This window comes from Bufo bufo, chromosome 1, assembly GCF_905171765.1.
Source record: "Bufo bufo chromosome 1, aBufBuf1.1, whole genome shotgun sequence".
Classification (NCBI taxonomy): domain Eukaryota; kingdom Metazoa; phylum Chordata; class Amphibia; order Anura; family Bufonidae; genus Bufo; species Bufo bufo.
Window position 1 is genome coordinate 385,329,958 of NC_053389.1, and position 22,721 is coordinate 385,352,678.

Sequence of the window (22,721 nt, forward strand, 5' to 3'; positions counted from 1 at the left end):
CTGCTCTATAAAAATACCACATGACCTAACCTATCAGATGAACATTGTAAATAACAAAAAATTGCCTCACAAAAAATATAATATAGAGCAACCAAAAATCATATGTACCCTAAAATAGTACCAACAAAATAGCCACCTTATTCTGTAGTTTCCAAAATGGAGTAACTTTTTTGAGTTTCTACTCTAGGGGTGCATCAGGGGGTCTTCAAATGTGATATGGCAAGTTAAAATTATCCCAGTGAAATCTGCCCTCCAAAAATAATATGGCGTTTCTTTCCTTCTGCGCCCTGCCGTGTGCCCGTACAGCAGTTTACGACCACATATGGGGTGTTTCTGTAAACTACAAAAGTAGGGCAATAAATATTGGAGTTTTGTTTGGCTGTTAACCCTCGATGGAAAATCTGCCTGTCACGAGAAGGGGATGGGGAAGGAGCAAACTGACTTCACCCACTCCTCTGTCCCTGGCTACTTGCACTTACCCGTCCTAGGCAACGGAGCGCAATCCCTAACCTGCATAAGTGCAGAGAGACAAACAAAACAGACAAATAAAGAGAGGTCAAACTAGCAAGGTTAAAACCAGGAGGTCAAGGCGGTACCAGGGAAAAGGCAGAAGCAGCGTCAATGTACAAACCAAGAGTAAATACCAGGAGAAGCAAGTCGGACACAGGGAGCAGGCGAGGACAAGTCAAAGTCAAGCAAAAGTCAAATACCAGGAGAAGCAACAGTACAAAAGGAGCAAGCAAGAGACGAAGTCAAGTAACAAGCCGAAATACAGATACCAAGTCAAATGCCAACGGAATATTCACAAGGTATAGGACCTTAATCACAGGCAACCTGTGGCCAGCAGGCTGCCTGTTAAATAGGGGAGAGAGGAAGTCATGTGACGTGGCCAGCGTCACATGACTCATCCCCCTGCATCCTGCTGAGCGCTAAGTGCCCAGTTCAGCGCTCAGACTTTTCGCCGAAACTATGGGAGGGGAGGACGCCGACCACGCTAAGGAGGCGTGCGCGGCCGGGTCCTCTCCGCCCCCTGTGGGCCTGGAGACGAGGACGCAGCACACGTTCTTGCTCTGAAGTTATTGCAGGGCGCCGGCGGCACCGAAGGGAAGGATCGTGAAGCCGGCGCCCTGTGACACTGCTAAAAAAGTGAAATTCTTAAATTTCATCTACATTTTCCTTTAATTCTTGTAGAACACCTAAATGGTTAAGAAGGTTTGTAAAATCAGTTTTGAATACCTTGAGGGGTGTAGTTTCTAAAATGGGGCCATTTCTGGGTGGTTTCTATTATGTAAGCCTCACAAAGTAGGTTTTGGAAATTTTTAGAAAAATTTCAAGATTTGCTTCTACAGGTCCTTCTAAAAAAATTAGCATATTGTGATAAAGTTCATTATATTCTGTAATATACTGATAAACATTAGACTTTCAGATATTTTAGATTCATTACACACAACTGAAGTAGTTCAAGTCTTTTCTTGTTTTAATATTGATGATTTTGGCATACAGCTCATGAAAACCCAAAATTCCTATCTCAAAAAATTTGCATATCATGAAAAGGTTCTCTAAACGAGCTATTAAACTAATCATCTGAATCAACTAATTAACTCTAAACACCTGCAAAAGATTCCTGAGGCTTTTAAAAACTCCCAGCCTGGTTCATTACTCAAAACCGCAATCATGGGTAAGACTGCCGACCTGACTGCTGTCCAGAAGGCCATCATTGACACCCTCAAGCAAGAGGGTAAGACACAGAAAGAAATTTCTGAACGAGTAGGCTGTTCCCAGAGTGCTGTATCAAGGCACCTCAGTGGGAAGTCTGTGGGAAGGAAAAAGTGTGGCAGAAAACGCTGCACAACGAGAAGAGGTGACCGGACCCTGAGGAAGATTGTGGAGAAGTACCGATTCCAGACCTTGGGGGACCTTCGGAAGCAGTGGACTGAGTCTGGAGTAGAAACATCCAGAGCCACCGTGTACAGGCGTGTGCAGGAAATGGGCTACAGGTGCCGCATTTCCCAGGTCAAGCCACTTTTGAACCAGAAACAGCGGCAGAAGCGCCTGACCTGGGCTACAGAGAAGCAGCACTGGACTGTTGCTCAGTGGTCCAAAGTACTTTTTTCGGATGAAAGCAAATTTGCATGTCATTCGGAAATCAAGGTGCCAGAGTCTGGAGGAAGACTCGGGAGAGGGAAATGCCAAAATGCCTGAAGTCCAGTGTCAGGTACCCACAGTCAGTGATGGTCTGGGGTGCCATGTCAGCTGCTGGTGTTGGTCCACTGTGTTTTATCAAGGGCAGGGTCAATGCAGCTAGCTATCAGGACATTTTGGAGCACTTCATGCTTCCATCTGCTGAAAATCTTTATGGAGATGAAGATTTCATTTTTCAGCACGACCTGGCACCTGCTCACAGTGCCAAAACCACTGGTAAATGGTTTACTGACCATGGTATTACTGTGCTCAATTGGCCTGCCAACTCTCCTGACCTGAACCCCATAGAGAATCTGTGGGATACTGGGAAGAGAAAGTTGAGAGACACAAGACCCAACACTCTGGATGAGCTTAAGGCCGCTATCGAAGCATCCTGGGCCTCCATAACACCTCAGCAGTGCCACAGGCTGATTGCCTCCATGCCACGCCGCATTGAAGCAGTCATTTCTGAAAAAGGATTCCCGACCAAGTATTGAGTGCATAACTGAACTTAATTATTTGAAGGTTGACTTTTTTTTGTATTAAAAACACTTTTCTTTTATTGGTCGGATGAAATATGCTAATTTTTTGAGATAGGAATTTTGGGTTTTCATGAGCTGTATGCCAAAATCATCAATATTAAAACAAGAAAAGGCTTGAACTACTTCAGTTGTGTGTAATGAATCTAAAATATATGAAAGTCTAATGTTTATCAGTACATTACAGAAAATAATGAACTTTATCACAATATGCTAATTTTTTGAGAAGGACCTGTAAACTTCTAAGCCTTCTAACGTCCAAAAAAAAGAAAATGTAATTTGCAAAATGATCCAAACATGGAGTAGACATATGGGAAATGTAAAGTAATAACTATTTTAGGAGGTATCACTATCTGTTTTAAAAGCAGAGAATTAGAAATTTAGAAAATTGGAAATTTTTCCAAATTTTTGGTAAATTTTGTGATTTTTTATAAATAAAAATGAAATATTTTGACTCAAATTTACCACTGTCATGAAGTACAATATGTGACGAGAAAACCATCTCAAAATGCCTTAGATAAGTAAAAGCGTTTTCAAGTTATCCCCACATAAATTGACACATGTCAGATTTGCAAAAAATAGCCTGGAGCTTAAGGTGAAAAATGTCAGGGTCCTTAAGGGGTTAATGCAGTTATTGCAGTACAATGCATTCACTAAATCTGCATAGTATATTGACACAATACTCTCTTTCCTCATCTTCTCCATTTGGACCAGGCCACCATGACAACTTCTTTTAGCTATATCTCGTCTCTACAGTTTGTCACACAGACATTTTGGATTCCTCACTTTTCCATCATCCTCCCCACCGTCTCATCACAAACTTCCCATCCTGGTGCCCTAACTATGTCATCCTGCTGCCACCTCCAATACTGTGCCCATTGTGCTCCCCAGTACCCCCAAATACTATATTGTGCCCCTATTAATTAGCTCTATAGAGCCCCTAGTAGTATGCTCCCCAAGCGACAAGGAATACCTGAGTCCTATTCCATGCCATAATCTATAGTGTAGGCGACAGGTCACCCCCTCCCCAGCCTGTGGCCTGAGACCCCTGCATCTCTGTGTAGTTTGTACCCCCAGCCTGCGGCCTGAGACGCCTGCACATCTGTGCAGTTTGTAGTGGCCTGTGGCCTATTATTATTATTATTATTTATTATTAAAGCGCCATTCATTCCATAGCGCTGTACATATGAAAAGGGGTATACATACATAATACAGACAATCACGAACAAGAAGAGTTATATACTGGTACAGAAGAAGAGAGGGCCCTGCCCATGAGGGCTTACAATCTACATGGTATGGCGGCATAGAGGCAGCAGGGTCACTGGTTGTAGGCTTGTCTGAAGAGGTGGGTTTTTAGGTTTCTTTTGAAGGATTCTACTGTGGGTGAGAATCTGATATGTTGGGGTAGCGAGTTCCAGAGTGTGGGGGATGCACGGGAGAAATCTTGGAGGCAGTTGTGGGAAGAGGTGAGAAGAGGAGAGGAGAGAAGGAGGTCTTGTGAGGATTGGAGATTGCGTGTGGGGATGTATCGGGAAAGTAGCTCAAAGATGTAGGGAGGGGACAGGTTGTGGACCGCCTTTTATGTATTTGTTAGTATTTTGAACTGAATTCGCTGGGCAATGGGGAGCCAATGAAGGGATTGGCAGAGGGGAGAGGCAGAGGAGTAACAGGGTGAGAGGTGGATTAGTCGGGCAGCAGAGTTGAGGATAGACTGGAGGGGTGCGAGAGTGCTAGATGGAAGGCCACAGAGGAGGATGTTGCAGTAGTCTAGGCAGGAGATGATGAGGGCATGTACAAGCATTTTCGCAGACTCAAAGTTGAGGAAAGCACGGATGCGGGAGATGTTTTTGAGTTGGAGGCGGCAGGTGGTGGAAAGGGCTTGGATGTGAGGTCGGAAGGAGAGGCCAGAATCCAAGGTCACTCCAAGGCAGCGGACTTGGTTGACCGGGGAGAGTGCGCAGCCATTGATCATGATAGATAGGTCTGTTGGGGAAGTGTGGGGGGGGGGGGTTGAGCAAGATGGGCGAAAGATGATGAATTCTGTTTTATCCATGTTAAGTTTTAGAAAGCGAAAGGAGAAGGAGGATATGGAAGATAGGCATTGTGGGATTCTGGATAGTAAGGTGGTAATCTCTGGACCAGAGAGGTAGATTTGTGTGTCGTCAGCATAAAAGTGATACTGAAAGCCGTGGGACTTTGTGAGCTGTCCCAGGCCGAAAATGTTGATAGAGAAGAGCAGGGGTCCTAGGACAGAGTCTTGTGGGACACCAACAGAGAGGGAATGAGACGAGGAGGTGGTGTGAGAATGGGAGACGCTAAATGTCCGCTCTGTGAGGTATGATATGATCCAGGAGAGGGCCAGGTCAGTGATGCCAAGAGATGAGAGAGTTTGTAACAGAAGAGAGTGGTCGAGAGTGTCAAAGGCAGAGGACAGGTCAAGGAGAAGGAGGACAGAGTAATGCTTTTTGGTTTTGGCTGTTAGTAGGGCAGTCTCAGTTGAGTGGTAGGGTCGGAAGCCAGATTGTAGCCGGTCAAAGAGAGAGCAGGAGGAGAGATGAGAGGACAGTTCAGAATGGACATGTTGCTCATGTAGCTTTGAGGCATATGGAAGAAGTGATATGGGGCGATAGCTGGACAAATAAAATGGGTCAAGTGAAGGCTTTTTGAGGATGGGTGTAATGGTAGCATGTAGAGGTGGGACTAATCCAATTTTTTTCGAATCCGAATCCGAAAAGGTTCTCAAATATATTGAATCTTTCGAATCTCGAATCCTACGAATCCTGTACATAAGAATTATGTGAACAGTGTAAGAAACAAAGTGATCCAAACACTTATGGGGGGGGGATCTGTGGATGACACTGCTATGGGGGGGATCTGTGGATGGCACTGTTATGGGGGGGGATCTGTGGATGGCACTGTTATGGGGGGGGGGAATCTGTGGATGGCACTGTTATGGGGGGGATCTGTGGATGGCACTGTTATGGGGGGGATCTGTGGATGGCACTGTTATGGGGGGATCTGTGGATGGCACTGTTAGGGGGGGATCTGTGTATGGCACTGTTATGGGGGGGATCTGTGGATGGCACCGTTATGGGGGGGGGTCTGTGGATGGCACTGTTATGGGGGATCTCTGGATGGCACTGTTAAGGGGGATCTCTGGGTGACACTGTGATGGGGGGGGGGGAGATCTGTGGATGACACATATATAGCATCTTATGCTATGTGCCATCCACAGATCCCCCCCCCATAACAGTGTCCCTGCAGTGTGAATGACCCCCAATACAGGGGCTGGGGGCCGGCATCTGGATTAGGAATGACAGTGGGGACCGGTGCAGTCCCTGTATTCTATTGTAGGCATTGTTAAAATATAATTATCATTTGTATCCAGCTGTATTATTTACAATTAAGTTCCATAGCAGAGAGGAGGGAGGAGGCAGGCAGGCCGGGAGGATGGGCGGGCGACGCGTCACTCACTACGTCACGCACCTGTGCCGCCTGCTTCATTCATAAAGTGGGCGGCGCAGGTGCATGACGTAGTGAGTGACGCCGCCCAGCCGCCCTGCCTCCTCCCTCCTCCGGAACTTAGTTGTAATTGTAAGTAATACAGCTGGATTACAAATGATTATTATATCTTACCAATGCCTACAGGTTAGATAAGATTATACAACAGTGAGTGGGGCCAGTGCATTAGAATACAGGGACTGCACCGGTCCCCACTGTCATTCCTAATCCAGATGCCGGCCCCCAGCCCCTGTATTGGGGTCATTCACACTGCAGGGACACTGTTATGGGGGGGATCTGTGGATGGCACATAGCATAAGATGCTATATATGTGTCATCCACAGATCCCCCCCATCACAGATGCTGGCCCCCAGCCCCTCCTCCCTCTGTTGATACACCTGCCCACCGCGCTGTGCGGCATGGCAGCGGCCGTGTATCATTAGGTAAACTAATCGCAGCATTTTTGGGTCGGCCAAATTTCCATATCGCGTCACAGGATTTGTCGGATTCGAACTTTACTAAATTACGTCGGGATTCGAGTCCACGAATCCAACAAGATTCGAGGGATTTGTGGATTCAAAGGATTCGTCGTCCTACCTCTAGTAGCATGTTTAAAACCAGAGAGGAAGACACCAGAGATTAGTGATAGGTTGAAGAGATGAGTTAGGGCTGGGATAAACACTGTGGTGAGGTTAGGGATGAGGTGGGATGGGATTGGGTCAAGTGCACAGGTGGTAAGATGTGATCTGGAGAGTAGAGTGGAGAGTTTTTCTTCTGTAATGGTGGAGAAGCGGGTTTTGGGAGAAGAGGACTGAACAGTTGTTTAGAGGGTCTGTGGGGACCAGTGGCGTTGCTATGGCTGGTGTCACCCAGTGCGGTAGAAAATTGTGTCCCCCCCCCTGAAGCAATACATTTTTTGCCATATAACCAAAAATATGTTGAAAAAAAATCAAAGTTAATGCTTTTAAAAAATGTAGTTTTTTTTATTCAACCTTTACTGAACAAATAACATTTTTACAACACTAAATTTAACAGGAAAAAAATTATAAATAATTAAATAACACAAAATGCAACAGGAACAAATAATACATAAATAATTAAATAACAGAAAATTGAACAGGAACAAATATAAGTGCACTTAAAGGACATCTTAATCAATTCAGAACTTTGCTTTCCTGGCCTTTAAAGCTGCAAAACTGTTAATTACTTTATCGAAATCAATGGTTTGCACTAATTCGCTTTTAACTGACAACAGTGCAAGATCAGAAAGCCTAGACTCTCCCATTGTAGAGCTCAGATAATTTTTGATAAGTTTAAGCTTTGAAAAGCTCCTCTCGCGCGAAGCCACAGATACGCAGATTGTGAGAAATAATTTCAGACATAGTGAAAGGTGTGTGAGAGATTCAATAAAATCCCATTCAGCTATGAAGGTCAAAACTTGTAAAGCTGCCCAATCTGTGACTTCTTCTAGGTCCAACTTAGGTCCAGGCTGTTAGATGTCCTCTCAACCTTGGTATCTCCAGTAACAGCTCACTCTCGGATACCTTATGATAGAAATTGGTCAGTTTTGGAATGGACACCTTTAATTCTCCTTCAGTGGCAGATATGAGACTCTTTGCTTGAACAGCCTCAAACATGCCTGCTACTTCCATGATGGCTCTTAATCTGGTCTGGAGTTCCAAATGAAAGCGATCAATGCACTTAAGTATCACCCTCTTATTTTCTTCTTGGAGACTTTGTCACGGATGATGTTGCAGATAGCTGGAAGTTATGGATAAACATCCGACTGGCTTGATCCCAAACTAAGGAGCATAAAGGTGACCCCTGTAAAACCCTAAGAGCTCACCCTGACTGCTAAGCCCATACAAAGGTCTCAGAGGTAGACTATTGCATGCCCTCGTACCTAGACTGTGTGACACCTGAAAACCCTATAATAGTGAGGGGAGATGACTACCGGCTCCCTGCACTTAATATGGAGGGAGTCAGGGTCACCTAGAATCCAGCCAGCAAGAAAACACAATACATGAAAGGATTTATCTGAACAGGCAGGAACAGAAGCCTCCAGCAGTGAACACCAATCCAGGAAGTAGTATAAACCGCAAAGTGAGGCAGTATGGGAGGGAATATAAAGGAAAGAGCATTAGTCTAAATAGGTGACACCTGGGAGAAGAAAATGAGATGAGAAAGTGAAACCAAAACAAAGAACATCATGCAAGAGGTAGAGAAGGACGTCTGTCAGACCTTCTCAGAGAGCTGGCGGTGACAGTACCCCTCCCTCTACAAGTGGACTCCGGACACTCAGAGCCCACCTTCCTATGGAAATCCCTGATGAGACGAGTGGCCTTAATGTCCGCCACTGGGACCCACATCCTCTCCTCAGGACCATAACCCTCCCAATGAACAGGGTACTGGAGAGAACCGCGGATAATGCGAGAATCCACAATCCTAGAAACCTGAAATTCAAGATTACCATCAACAACAATCGGAGGAGGAGGCAAAGAGGAGGGTACAGTGGGTTGATCATAAGGTTTTAATAGGGACCTGTGAAAAACATTATGGATCTTCCAAGTCTGAGGAAGATCAAGACGGAAGGCAACGGGATTGATGACGGACAAGATCTTGTAAGGCCCAATAAACTTAGGACCCAACTTCTAGGAGGGAACGTTCAGTTTGATATTCTTTGTAGACAACCACACCAGATCACCCACATTCAGGTGCAGACCAGGCACACGTCTCTTATCCGCCACACGCTTATATCTCTCAATCATCCTCTTCAGATTACCCTGAATCTTTTGCCAAATAAATGACAAAGACGAGGAAAATCTCTCCTCATCAGGTAAACCAGAAGACCCCTCTCCAGAGAATGTCCCAAACTGCGGATGAAACCCATATGCACCAAAAAATGGTGACTTATCAGAGGACTCCTGGCGATGGTTATTTAAAGCAAACTCAGCAAGGGACTAAAAAGTACACCAATCCTCCTGATTCTCTGTCACAAAACAGAGCAGATATGTCTCCAGATTCTGATTGATGCGTTCGGTCCGACCATTCGACTGCGGGTGAAAAGCAGAAGAGAACGACAACCGAACCCCCAAGCGAGAACAGAAGGCCTTCCAGAATCTGGAAACAAATTGCGTGCCCCTATCAGAAACGATGTCTGAAGGAATGCCATGCAATTTGACAATGTGATCAACAAATGCTTGCGCCAGCGTCTTAGCATTGGATAACCCAGGAAAGGGAATGAAATGCGCCATTTTGCTAAAACGGTCCACCACCACCAGAATCACAGTCTTCCCCGAGGAACGAGGCAGGTCCGTAATGAAGTCCAAGGACAGATGCGTCCAAGGATGGGAAGGAATGGGTAACGGGAGGAGAGAACCCGATGGCTGTGAATGAGGGACCTTGGCACGAGCGCAGGTCTCGCAGGCTGCCACAAAACCCTCAACCGTCTTACGAAGAGCCGGCCACCAGAATCTCCGAGCAATGAGATCCACTGTGGCTCTACTCCCCAGATGCCCAGCAAGGACAGTATCGTGGTGCTCCTTAAAAACCTTGTGTCGTAAAGCGAGAGGCACAAACAACCTCCCAGGAGGACAAAGATCAGGAGCCTCTGCCTGGACTGCCTGAACCTCTGCCTCCAAATCAGGATAAAGAGCAGAGACAACCACCCCTTCAGCCAAAATGGGACCCGGGTCTTCAAAGTTCCCCCCTCCCGGAAAACAGCGTGACAGGGCATCAGCCTTCACATTTTTAATCCCAGGGCGGAATGTGACCACAAAATTAAACCTAGAAAAGAATAAAGACCATCTGGCCTGTCTCGGGTTCAGACGCTTGGCTGATTCCAAGTAGGCCAGATTCTTATGGTCGGTAAACACGGTAATAGGATGTCTGGCTCCCTCTAGCCAATGGCGCCATTCCTCAAAAGCTAATTTGATGGCCAACAACTCCCTATCTCCCAAATCGTAATTTCTCTCTGCAGAGGAGAGTTTCCTTGAGAAAAAGGCACACGGTCGCAATTTGGCAGGAGAGGGACCCTGAGATAGGACCGCACCCACACCCACCTCAGAAGCGTCCACCTCAACAATAAAAGGTAGAGAGACATCAGGTTGTACCAAAATGGGAGCGGAAGCAAAACTCTCTTTGATACTAGAAAAGGCCCTAAGCGCATCTACCGACCAGGAGGAAATATCCCCCCCCTTTTTAGTCATATCAGTGAGTGGCTTAACAACAGAGGAATACTTCAAAATGAACTTTCTGTAATAATTGGCAAAACCCAAAAACCGCATCAGCGCCTTCTGATTCTCAGGAAGCTCCCAATCAAGCACAGCGCGGACCTTCTAAGGGTCCATGCGAAAACCAGAAGCGGAGAGAAGAAAAACAAGAAATTGAATCTCCGGAACCGCAAACACACATTTTTCCAGTTTAGCGTACAATTTATTCTCCCGCTGAATGAGCAAGACCTGACGTAGGTGGTCCCTATGAGTTTTGAAATCAGGAGAAAAAATCTAAATGTCATCTAGATACACCAGTACAAATTTCCCCATTAAATGATAAAAAATGCTGTTCACAAAAGGTTGGAAGACGGCCGGAGCATTCATCAAACCAAAGGGCATAACCAAAATCTCGAAATGACCCTCAGGGGTATTGAAGGCCGTCTTCCATTCATCCCTTTCCCTGACCCTGAATAGGTTATATGCCCCTCTTAAATCCAACTTAGAAAAAACTTTAGCCCCAACAATCTGGTTAAACAGGTCCGGGATCAGAGGAAGCAGATATGGGTCACGAATTGTGATACAGTTCAGCTCCCTGAAATCCAGACAAGGTCTTAAAGAACAATCTTTTTTCTTAACAAAAAAAAAAAACAGCGGCAACAGGTGACTTCGAGGGTCGGATGTGTCTTTTTCTCAGGCTCTCAGAGATATAAGTACGCATAGCGACTCTTTCATGTTGGCAGAGATTGTCTAAACGTGATTTTGGCAGCTTGGCGCCTGGGATGAGATTAATAGGGCAATAGCACTCCCGGTGAGGGGGCAGCTCCTGGACACCACTCTCGGAAAACACATCCGAAAATTCAGAGAGAAAAGATGGTACAGTCTTTGTAGAAACCTCTGAAAGAGACGCCGTGAGGCCATTTATTTGCCTTGCTTGCCAATCAATGGTGGGGTTATGTTTAGTGAGCCAGGGTAGCCCCAACACTAGAGGAGTAGGTAATCCGCTTAGGACAAAACATGACATATCCTCAACATGAGCATCACCCACAGTCAAACAGATATTGTGAACTATGCCCTTTAACGATTTTTGAGAAAGTGGAGCGGAATCGATAGCAAAAACAGGTATATCCTTTTCCAAAGTGCATACCTGGAAACCATGTGTTATAGCAAATTGATTATCAATGAGATTGACAGCTGCTCCACTATCTACAAAAATCTCACAAACAATGTTCTTGCTATCTAGCGCCACCCTGGCAGGTAGGACAAAACGGGAACTACAAGCAAACGGCAAACCTTCAATTTCCGCATCAACCTTGCCAATAGTAGCAAATGGAAAGTTTTTAGAGGTTTTTTTTCTTTTTGTTTCTTTATTATCCTCAGAAAACTCCCTGAATCTCCTAGAGGGGCAAACATTAGCCAAATGATTTATACCCCCACAACAGAAACAAACCCTCCTCTGAGAGCTGAATCCTCTACTATCAGAGGCAAGCAAACCCAGCTGCATGGCCTCCTGCTCAGAGGGGATTGAGAGAGACTGAGACCCCTGCACACTGTATGAGACCACCCCACTGTCCTTGGACTGAATATGACAGGAAGGAGTGGTCTCTCCTCTCTCTCTAAGAGACCTGTCAATACGAACAGCTAGAGACATGGCAGACTCTAACGAGGCAGGTCTCTCATGAAACGCAAATGCAGCTTTCAATCCCTCCGAAAGACCATGGCAAAATTTACTTCGGAGTGCAGCATCGTTCCAACCAGTATCAGCTGCCCATCTCTGAAATTCAGAACAATATATCTCTGCGGACTGTTTACCCTGGCATAAAATACGCAGTTTATATTCAGCCCGAGCAATACGATCCGGGTCATCATATATCTGCCCCAGGGCTACAAAAAATTCATCCATGCCCACACCGGCAGCGAAAAGGCCCAAGACTGAGCGTTATCCCTGAGCAGCGAGATGATGATCCCCACCCTCTGCTCCTCATCACCAGAAGAATGGGGAAGTAGGCGAAAATGGAGTTTGCAAACCTCTCTAAAGCGAACAAAATTCTCACTACCCCCGGAGAACTTATCCGGAAGCGAGATCTTAGGCTCGGAACAAACTCCATGAACGCAAGCAGAACCGGTCACCTGAAACTGAGACACAGTTTTATGGAGATCTGATACCTCCAGTGAAAGACCCTGCATGCGGTCAATCAAGGCTGAAATCAGATCCATTCTTAAGACGGTAATGGCGGTTTATAATGTCACGGATGATGTTGCAGATAGCTGGAAGTTATGGATAAACATCCGACTGGCTTGATCCCAATGTAATGACCAGAGTCACACACAGGGAGGAAAAAGGGAAAGCCTTGCCCAAGGGAGAGGGAAAGGTGGTGACCCCTAACTCACCTTGCGGCTGGCACCTGACGTCCCTAGACAGGTTCCTCACCCGTGCGGCGATCACGTGCCTAAACCCTGGCTTTCCCTAAAATGAGCCCTAGATAGTGAACGGGCAGGTGGGATCGCTAGTTCGCACCACTGTCACTAAGAGGGAAACACCAGGGAGAGGACAGACAAAACAGACAAACACATACACCTGGGCGACCACAATAGACCACAAAGGTCCAACAGGGATCCGGAGGGTAGCGTTCTGGACCAACTACCAGAGAACGCAGCAACACAGCTCCAGAGGGTCAGAATAGATGTCCAGGCTGGAAGCTCTATATCTGGCAACCAGAGAAGTGTGAGAGGGGAATATAAGGAGGTTTGGGAGTGCTGGACAAGGAACAGCTGAGGAGAAGGAGCTACGGATCCCTGAGTGAGCCAAAAGGGTTTGCAAAGCAAACCCAGAAAGCTACCATGAGGAAACAACCCTATCTTACATAGAGCGTGCAGCCAACCGCTGCGACATCCTGAGCCGGGTATAACGGAGTCAGGCGTGGTTCTTGACACCCTCGTGACACCCAAACTAAGGAGCATAAAGGTGACTCCTGTAAAACCCTAAGAGCTCACCCTGACTGCTAAGCCCATACAAAGGTCTCAGAGGTATACTATTGCATGCCCTCGTACCTAGACTGTGTGACACCTGAAAACCCTATAATAGTGAGGGGACACGACCACCGGCTCCCTGCACTTAATATGGAGGGAGTCAGGGTCACCTAGAGTCCAGCCAGCAAGAAAACACAATACATGAAAGGACTTATCTGAACAGGCAGGAACAGAAGCCTCCAGCAGTGAACACCAATCCAGGAAGTAGTATAAACCGCAAAGTGAGGCAGTATGGGAGGGAATATAAAGGAAAGAGGATTAGTCTAAATAGGTGAAGAAAATGAGATGAGAAAGTGAAACCAAAACAAAGAACATCATGCAAGAGGTAGAGAAGGACGTCTGTCAGATCTTCTCAGAGAGCTGGCGGTGACAGACTTGTGCTTCCAGCATCTCTTGCCAGTTCCCCTGCCATCGTCTTCTTGAACCTGGCTCTTCTCTCTACTGCAATTCCATATTAATCAGCTTTTAAAAGTGCCTGCTGAATTGCATTTTCGACTAGGTGACTGCGCTCCTCACACAGAAAAAGTCTAAGTGTCTGAAGCTTTGTCACCACTTTATCGAGACTTAAGCCCTTAGTCTGCAGGTACTGCTGTGCATCATCAACTTCCCTCAGTACATAAGACCAGAAGTGCAGGTAGCATAAAAAAGTAGTCACAGACAGCAGGTAGAAGACCTTGTGCTGCTCCTCTTGTGTCCATATTTTCACAAGGTTCACAAAGAGCTTCAAGTGCCAACACAAACATGTCAAATTTTTCTTTTACTGGCTTAACTGCAGCATAATGAGCACTCCAGCGTGTTGTGGATAATCTTTTTACCGACACTCCAGCATGCTCAATTAACACATCCCATCGATGGGTGGAATCAGCAAAAAAAGAAAACATTGTCTGCAGAGTTCCAAAAAATGTCATGCAAGATGCATTTTGAGCAAAAGAGTGCTGACCACACAAGTTAAGGGAATGGTGCACACATCCATTAAAAATAGCCTTCCTGTTTTTTTTCCTTTAGAATGGATTGTACACCTTCATGGATTCCAGCCATAGTAGCAGCATTATCATAACCCTGAGAGCGGCACATCATTATGTCTAGTCCATCACTTTCTAGTTTTTTAACAATGTCAGAACTAAGGTCAGCAGCTTTTTTCCCCTTTAAAGGGAAAAATCCTAAAAAAAACTTATTTTACCTCAACTTTCCTGTTGGTGATTTGTACATATCTGATCACTTCAAACATCTGATCAGTTTGCGATACATCAGGTGTGCTGTCAAACATGATGCCAAAGTACTTTTCAGACTTTATGTCCATTACAATCTTCTCCTTCACATCATTTGCCAGGACACTTATAAACTCATTCTGAGTTTGTGGAGACAGATAAGAGACAGACACGTTAAGTTTACAGGTGTGCCGCTTTAACCTAATTAGGTGTTCCTTCAGTACTGGATCATACTTGGAAAGCATCTCAACCATCTCAAGAAAGTTCCCTTTATTCAAAGAAGACTCATCTTCCTTGTGGCCACGAAATGCCAGATTCTGCTTGGCAAGAAACAATGTAATATCCAACAATCTGTGCAAAATGTCCCTCCACTTTTAATTTTCAGTTTCCATCCTAGAAATAGTTTGGGCATCAATGGTTTCATGCAGCCTCAGTCCTGCTGCCAAAGTTTTCCACTTTTCCAGAGAGTATAAGGGCTCTTCGGATGTCTCATGATTATATACTTTTGGGCTCAGTTTCCACCACTTCTGAAACCCAGTGACAAATTTGAATGTTTTATCTGTAGTACAGATGGCAAAGAGTCGGCAACAAAAGCAATATAAATTCCCGCTGACAGGTGAGTAAACCATCCATGTCCTCAGAAATTTTTCTCAGTTTGGCGTGACCTTGTAAAACCACACTTTTGAAAGTTGACGCACTTCTCCCTTTGCTGCAGCTTTTGCATCGGGCCTTTTTGTGATACTAAAAGGACCATCTTGGTTCTGGAAAGAATCACTTCCTCTTTTCACAATTTCTACCCTAAAATCATCTGGAACCGGTATCTCCCAGAAGGACACATCAGATAAAATTTGCTAATCTTTCTCATTAACTGCACTCATGTCTTTCATCGTATCAGGACTATGGCTTGAGTCACTTTCAGCACGCTCTTCTGCTTCAGATTCTGTCATTTCCATGACGGGGTATTGGTTATTACCTGCTCGCCCCTCATGATCAGTCACTTACTAACCCCTGACTCACCTACCACAAGCCCTAACCCTCTAAACTGGCCCTGTCAGAACCCCAATAAGACACGGACACCAAGTTGGATTATATCGGCCACAGCAGCCGTTTATTGAAAACACATACATGAATAAATAACCTTTTATTTTCCACAAAACATCCCCATAAGATATAACCAACTTATTCATATCCCTGAGTAACACGGGGGAGGTCCTGGAAGCCCCAAACCTCAGAATTTTCCCAGTATCCTTTTTGAGCCGACTTGCCCCCAGCTGTTAAGCACCAGCTCGGAGGCACCACTGACGGCTCACCCAAATTCCGCCACAACCGACCACCAGCCATAGGAGTCCAGCCCCGACCGTGGAGCCCTCCCATCCTCGTCACCTGAATCTCTCCAACTTCAAGGACCTCCCACCGCCACAGCCACCGTGACAAAATAAGTAATATTTTATTTTATTTTTTATTATTTATTTATATGATCCCCCCACTCCGTCCCCTCCCCGTTCCCCGCCATCTGGCCCAGGCTCTGGAACATGAAATAACAAGGGGTAGGTGGGAGCTCAGTTTTACCACAAAATGGCCTCCTTCTTCCCAGGCCCTCGCCTTTTTAACCCCTCGCTCCACCGCCCCCATAACTTAAACTAGCCAATCCCTCCCCAGGGGCTCCCTCAAACCAGCCCCCCGTCATGGTCGCCTCCCCCCAAGGCTGCGCCCCCAGTCCGGCTCTGTCTTGACGGGGTATTGGTTATTACCCGCTCGCCCCTCATGATCAGTCACTTACTAACCCCTGACTCACCTACCACAAGCCCTAACCCTCTAAACTGGCCCTGTCAGAACCCCAATAAGACACAGACACCAAGTTGGATTATATCGGCCACAGCAGCCGTTTATTGAAAACACATACATGAATAAATAACCTTTTATTTTCCACAAAACATCCCCATAAGATATAACCAACTTATTCATATCCCTGAGTAACACGGGGGAGGTCCTGGAAGCCCCAAACCTCGGAATTTTCCCAGTATCCTTTTTGAGCCGACTTGCCCCAGCCGTTAAGCACCAGCTCGGAGGCACCACTGACGGCTCGCCCAAATTCCGCCACAACCGACCACCAGCCATAGGAGTCCAGCCCCAACCGTGGAGCCCTCCACATCCGCAAAGCTGTCTCAATGCCTTCCTGTATTGCCAGACACCACATGTCAATCCCCACTGCGTTCAAGTGAACACCGTCAGACCGCCAAAAAGCCCCGACCCCTTTTTCCAGTTCGGTATGCCGTACTACCACTGCACCATTCCTTGCCATAAATCGCCTTGCATAAATCAAAATAATAAGAACAAAAGCATACCGTGCGGGATGAGACCGAATACAATGCAATATCACAGCCGATCTAGGCGTATATATGATCTAAAACGAATCGATTCCCACCTTCCTATCCGCATGATCACGTCCTGCCCCAGCCCACGTCTGGCCGCCTCTGTCGCTGCCCCGATTCTGAAAGAGTGGCTAGAGTAACCCCCAAGCGCTAAGCCCAACTGCCCTAGACACCGCCTAAAGACCGCCGTGAATTGGAAACGGGAAAGAAAAGACCCGTCCGCATGCACTAAGAGCGGGGAATTCGTCCCCACCACCGCAACCCCGTACTCCCTCAAGCAGCATACCGGACACATTGCGCAACCGCGAACAAAACAACCTTCCGACCTCTCCCTTCCACATCAGTTTTTGACCGCCTAATACGAAACTCCACCCTGTCCTGAAAAAGGTCCACGTCGTCCCTAAACAAACCACCCTGTCTCTTAACCGACGGAGAAACCAACTCGCCCAAACGCAATGCCCCAAAAAATGCCAGCGAAAAAGCCAACCGAAACAAACGTAACTCCCACGACGAGGCACAAACGTCGACTAGTTGATCCCCCAACCTCAACAGCAAAGCAAAATACACCGGCCTATGGTCATCCTGCCCTGACTGAGAACGCCGCCAACCCTTTAAAGCCCTCACCACCAGAAAAGACTTGGTGACGTCCGGCAGGTTCCTAAGACGAAAACCGAAAGCCAATCCTGAAACACAACTATTAATCCTAAAGACAGACCACCTCTCCTCTCTACAATGCCCAATGAACAATAGCAAGGGAATCTCAAAGTCATCTGACACAACAGCCAACCTGGTCTTCCAATCCTCCCAGCATTGCCATGCCCTATTGTATGTTTCCCACGTACCAGGTGCAAGTGAAGCCCGTATGAGACCCGCTACGGTGTCTCCAGAAGTTCCCACAGGCAACTCGGGCAGTCCAGCCCGCGTTCCTCTGCCCCCGGGGCCAGCTGGCGGAAACGCTCCCACTGTGAACGAAAGAGAGCATCAGCAATACAGTTATCAACCCCTGGTACATGCACTGCTACCACCCAAGCATTGAGTGACAAACACTCCAGCACCAGCCTCTGCAATAGACGCACCACCAACGGTGAAGAAGCTGACAACCCGTTAATCGCTTGCACCACCCCCAAGTTGTCACAGTGGAAACAAACCTTCTTATTCCTAAACTCCTCCCCCCATAACATAACTGCCACCACAATGGGGAACAATTCCAGCAACGCTAAATTCTTGACCCAGCCTCTCTCCACCCAGGTATCAGGCCAACCCCCCTGCACACCACTGCCCCCCACAATAGACCCCGAAACCGCCTCCCCCCCGCCGCGTCAGAGAAAAGGTCAAAATCAAAGGTGTCTACCGCCTCACCCATAAACAGACCTCTGCCATTATAACACTCCAGAAACGATGCCCAAACTTGCAAATCCGCCCTAAGCTCTTTCCCCAGTCTAATAAAATGGTGCGGCGCCGCCACCCCTGCCGTTGCCGCCGCCAAACGCCTACTAAATACTCTACCCATGGGGATAATCCTACAGGCGAAATTCAGCTTCCCCAGGAGTGACTGTAGGCTCCGCAATTGAATTTTCTGCAGTCGCCTCGCCCTGTCGACCTCCATTTTTAAATCCTCAACCTTGTCCAAGGGCAGCCTACATTCCATCTTCACTGAGTCAATCACTATGCCTAGGAAGCTCAATTCCGTGGTCGGCCCCACCGTTTTCCCTGCCGCCAAGGGAACCCCGAAGGAATCAAACAACGCCTCCATCGTGTGCAACAGTAAAGAGCACACCCTGGATCCCGGGGGGCCAATACATAAGAAATCGTCCAGATAGTGAATAAGTGATTCACATCCGGAGGAATCCACTACCGCCCATTCTAGAAAAGAGCTGAATTTCTCAAAATACGCGCAGGACAACGAACACCCCATTGGCAAACAACGATCAACAAAAAACGTACCCTCCCAAAAACATCCCAACAAATGCAGGCTCTCTGGGTGCACCGGCAACAATCTAAATGCTGACTCAATATCCGTTTTCGCCATCAATGCACCCCTCCCAAACTTCTTAACCCACTTCACTGCCGCATCAAACGAGGTATAGACTACCGAGCACAGCGTCGGGTCAATACCGTCGTTGACCGACGATCCCTTAGGAAAGGATAGATGTTGAATCAGGCGAAACGTATTCGCCTCCTTCTTTGGAACCACCCCCAGAGGCGACACACGCAAGTTCTGCAAAGGTGGTTCCAAAAACGGGCCAGCCATCCTTCCCAGTCTAACTTCCTTCTCTAACTTTTTGGTCACCACATCAGGGTGCTCCCTTGCCGACTGCAAATTTTTCTTAAGCAACACGGGCCCCGATGGAACAAACAGAATTTTAAACCCCCCCCGAAAAACCTTCCCGCAACAATTGCGCAGCCCCCCTATCTGGATATCTAGCGAGAAACCGGTCCATCTCTTCCAGACGCACCGGTGTCTCCCCCTTTTCCAGAACTCTCGCCCCCCTTCTGTCTTGCCCCTCTAAAGCAGCGCGCGGCTCCGTGAGACCCGCCACAGGTGGAACATTGCTTGAATTTGCACGTGGCTCCAAATTTACACCCCCTTCATTGAATAAAAAACACAACCCCTTTGCAGATGCTGCCGCGAATCCGGATTGTCCCCCCGCCCCTGATTCGCTCCGAAAGGGCTGACCTGACTGAACCGGCGCCGTCACTTTGAGCCACAAAGCGATATCCTTGTGGTCCCATTTGATGCTAGGGCGTACCGCCTTCCGCTGCCTAAACTGTTCGTCGTAACGCAGCCAGGCCATACCCCCATACACATGGTAAGCTTCCCCAATAGCATCCAGGTAACAAAAAAGCGCGGAGCAGCACTCTGGCGCCTTCTCCCCTATCACACTGGCCAATATCGCGAACGCCTGCAACCAGTTAGGGAACGTCCGCGGTATCAGTCGCTGCCTACGCTTCTCCTCGTCCTCCCTCTTACCCTCATCCTTTCGCGCCCTATCCAAATTGAACCTGTCCAAAGGGAGTAAGTAAAATATATCCACATACTCCCCTTTCCAAATGCGCTCCCTAACCTCCTGCTTCAAATGTGCCATGCACAATCATGTATTTCGCAGAATTGGGGCTCCCCTTGGTGCATCAGGAGCTCTTCTTAATGTAAAAGGCTACCCGTTTAAAGATAGATATATTGGATTGAGAAACTCTCTTTGTTGCAGCAGTAGTTTTATCTGTCTCATATGCTCTCGCTTTCAATCAATACATACTTGTTATTACTAATGTAGGCAACAATCCATTATTTTTGGTTTCTAGAATGATGATATGCAAATTAACATCTTCTGCCATGGGCTTATACAAGCTAATTTGCATATCTTTCCCAGAAATCCATAGTAGCATTGTGTAGCTTGCCATGCGCAATCATGTATTTCGCAGAATTGAGGCTCCCCTTGGTGCATCAGGAGATCTCCTTAATGTAAAAGGGTACCCGTTTAAAGATAGATATATTGGATTGAGAAACTCTTTTTGTTTGCAGCACTAGTTTTATCTGTCTCATATGCTCTCGCTTTCACTCAAAACAGACTTGCTATTACTAATGTAGGCAACAATCCATTATTTTTGGTTTCTAGAACTATGATATGCAAATTAACATTTTCTGCCATAGGCTTATGGAAGCTAATTTGCATATCTTTACCAGAAATCCATAGTAGCATTGTGTAGCTTGCCATGCACAAGCATGTATTTCGCTGAATTTGGGCTCCCCTAGGTGCATCAGGAGTAGGGATGAGCAAACCCGAACTGTATAGTTCGGGTTCGTACCGAGTTTTGGGGTGTCCGTGACACGGACCCGAACCCGAACATTTTCGTAAAAGTCCGGGTTCGATTTCGGTGTTCGGCGCTTTCTTGGCGCTTTTTGAAAGGCTGCAAAGCAGCCAATCAACAAGCGTCATACTACTTGCCCCAAGAGGCCATCACAGCCTTGCCTACTATTGGCATGGCTGTGATTGGCCAGTGCAGCATGTGACCCAGCCTCTATATAAGCTTGGGTCACGTAGCGCTGCACGTCACTCTGCTGATTCAAGCATAGGGAGAGGTTGCAGCTGCGACGTTAGAGCGAGATTAGGCAGATTAACTCCTCCAAAAGACTTCATTCTGTGATCGATCTGCAGCTGTGGATCATTGAAGTGCTAATATCAACTTGCTCACTTTTTTGAGGCTGCCCAGAGCGTTTTTAGATCACTTTTTTCTGGGGTGATCGGCGGCCATTTTGTGGCTTGTGGTGTGCCAGCACAAGCTATCACCAAGTGTATTTAACCATCAATAGTGTGGTTATTTTGTGCTATATCCTACATCAGGTGCAGGCTGAGCCTGTGTCACCCAAGTGCATTTAACCATCAATAGTGTGGTTATTTTTTGCTATATCCTACATCAGCTGCAGGCTGAGCCTGTGTCACCGAAGTGCATTTAACCATCAACAGTCTGGTTATTTTTTGGCCATATACTACATCAGCTGCAGGCTGAGCCTGTGTCACCGAAGTGCATTTAACCATCAACAGTCTGGTTATTTTTTGGCCATATACTACATCTGGTGCAGGCTGAGCCTGTATCACCCAAGTGCATTTAATCATCAATAGTGTGGTTATTTTTTGGCCATATTCTACATCAGGGGCAAGTTGAGCCTGTCACCCAGCGCCTAAAAAATAGACCTGACATTTCTATTCAACCAAATCTGTACTGTTTTAGCTGGTCAAGTTATTTGTAGTGACCGTAAAAGCACACTTTTTGTTCTGGGTTGAAAAACTATTCCCAAATTTGCCATTCTCAAAATAACTAGTTTCTGCTATATGAGGCCTACTTGAAATCTATCCCAAAAAGGATATCTTACATTGAAGGTGCTGATAGTGTCATTCAGAAAAACCTAACACACACGCTACGGTGCAGATACAAGTCTAATTCTGTGATTAAACCTATACCTGTCACACAGCGCAAAAAAAAACAGGCCTCACATTTCTATTCAACCAAATCTGTACTGTTTTAGCTGGTCAAGTTATTTGTAGTGACCGTAAAAGCACATTTTTTGTTCTGGGTTGAAAAACTATTCCCAAATTTGCCATTCTCAAAATAACTAGTTTCTGCTATATGAGGCCTACTTGAAATCTATCCCAAAAAGGATATCTTACATTGAAGGTGCTGATATTGTCATTCAGAAAAATTTAACACATACGCTACCGTGCAGATACAAGTCTAATTCTGTGATTAAACCTATACCTGTCACACAGCGCAAAAAAAAACAGGCCTCACATTTCTATTCAACCAAATCTGTACTGTTTTAGCTGGTCAAGTTATTTGTAGTGACCGTAAAAGCACACTTTTTGTTCTGGGTTGAAAAACTATTCCCAAATTTGCCATTCTCAAAATAACTAGTTTCTGCTATATGAGGCCTTCTTGAAATCTATCCCAAAAAGGATATCTTACATTGAAGGTGCTGATAGTGTCATTCAGAAAAACCTAACACACACGCTACCGTGCAGATACAAGTCTAATTCTGTGATTAAACCTATACCTGTCACACAGCGCAAAAAAAACAAAACAGGCCTCACATTTCTATTCAACCAAATCTGTACTGTTTTAGCTGGTCAAGTTATTTGTAGTGACCGTAAAAGCACATTTTTTGTTCTGGGTTGAAAAACTATT

General features: G+C 46.3%; 1 pseudogene; it reads right to left on the reverse strand.

The window, feature by feature from the left end:
- Positions 1–14,434: 14,434 nt before the first annotated feature.
- On the reverse strand, positions 14,435–19,293 carry LOC120979337 (annotated as a pseudogene).
- Between the last annotated feature and the right edge of the window lie 3,428 nt (positions 19,294–22,721).